This window comes from Condylura cristata, unplaced genomic scaffold (genome assembly GCF_000260355.1).
Source record: "Condylura cristata isolate star-nosed mole 26May11 unplaced genomic scaffold, ConCri1.0 scaffold00054, whole genome shotgun sequence".
NCBI classification, from domain to species: Eukaryota; Metazoa; Chordata; class Mammalia; order Eulipotyphla; family Talpidae; genus Condylura; species Condylura cristata.
The window spans coordinates 345840-347296 of record NW_004567155.1 but is presented as its reverse complement, the minus strand read 5'-3'; the positions used below and the strand labels follow the sequence as shown (position 1 = coordinate 347296).

General features: G+C 73.9%; 1 protein-coding gene across 1 annotated transcript in view; it reads right to left on the bottom strand.

Moving 5' to 3' along the window:
- ANO1 (anoctamin 1, calcium activated chloride channel) overlaps positions 1–1457 on the bottom strand; it is a gene marked incomplete at its 3' end in the record, with an annotated part of 38202 nt that overhangs the window by 27708 nt on the left and 9037 nt on the right. The gene's annotated exons all lie outside the window — the stretch shown is intronic.

Below are 1457 nucleotides of genomic sequence, written 5' to 3'. Positions count from 1 at the left end.
CCGGGCCTGTGCCCGCGGCTTATTCCTATCAGCTGCCACGGCTGGGACCCAGGCCCAGGCCGCAGCTGCGCGTCTGTCCGCCACTCACCAGAGCCCCGGCCGCGTGGCCGCGTGGCCGCGTGGCTTTTAGGGGAGCTAAGCGCGGCCGCGAGGGCCGGGTCTGGAGGCAGAGGCGCCGAAGGGGAAGGCGCCCGGTGCCGTCTCCTCGGGGCCGGCTGGGCTGGCCGTGAGGCTGGGACAGTGCCGGAGTGGCCAGGCGCTGCCCTTCCTCCGGCAGCCGAGCCCACGCCGCGCGGCCACGGGGCGGGCGGCACAGGGAGGTCTGGCGTGGTGGCCTCTGCTTGCACGGCCTGGGGACGGGCCATCGTCACCCTGAATTGGGAGGGCTGGTCAGCAGATGCCGAGGCTGCACAGGCCTCCGGGGCAGCAGGCCACCACCGCTGCTGGGCAGCCTGCCCTTGGGCGGCCATCTGCAGCAGGGGTGAGGGGGAGGCAGGAAAGAGGAGGAGGGGAGAGAAAACAGGGAAGGACAGCAGGGGAGAAGGGAGGGAGGAGGGGAGAGGGAGGAGACAGGAGCCGGAGCGGAGGAGGGAGGAGGAGGAGCGGAGGGGCAGAGGGAGGAGGGAAGGGAGGAGTGATGGGCAGCGGGGGAGAGGGAGGAGCAGGAGGACCAGGGGAGGAGGAGGAAGGATGGAGGGGCGGGGGGGAGGAGGGAGTGGAGGACGGAAGAGGGAGGAGGGGTGAAGGGGCAGAGGGGAGAGGGAGGGGAGGAGGCGGGGAGGGGGCGGAGGGGCCCTGGGGGGGGCTGGGCGGGGAAACGAGAGTGCCGGGAGCTGTGGCATGCGCCCTGGCCACTGTCGGCAGCTGCCCGGTGGCCTCACCGGCCCCACAGCCACGGGCAGACCTGGCGCTGGGTGCGCCCCGGCCTCCGCACAGCCCCTCCACTGGGGGGGTCGGCCCTGGCTGAGAGCAGCCCGCAGCGGCCACACGAGCAAGCGCAGCTCCTGCGCCCGGGGGCCCCTGGCCAGCCGAGGTGGGGGCCAGGTGGGGCCTTGGGAGCCCCCCGCAGCCCGGGCTGGGAGGGGTGGACGCGGGTCCAGGCAAAGGCAGGGCGGCCCACAGGACTGGACGGGCCAGGGGTCGCTGGTGTCCGCGGGGGCCCGGAGGACAGGCCGCCCGAGCGGCCCGCGGCGGGAGGAGCTGTCCCAGGGCACGGCCGGGCGCGCGGGCCTGGGTCGCAGCGAATGCCAGATGTCCCACTAAAAATAACCAAATATGTCACTTTGTGCTGGGCCAGGGCGTCCTCGCCAGCTTCCTGGGCGGGCACGTCGCATCCAGCACCAGAGGCGAACGCGGGGGCCAGACGCCGGCGGGCGGTCGGCAGAGCCCTGCCGGACAAGGCCGCTATTGTCAGGCTGCCCGGGAAGCGTCCCCACCTGCCCGCGGAGGCCGCGGGT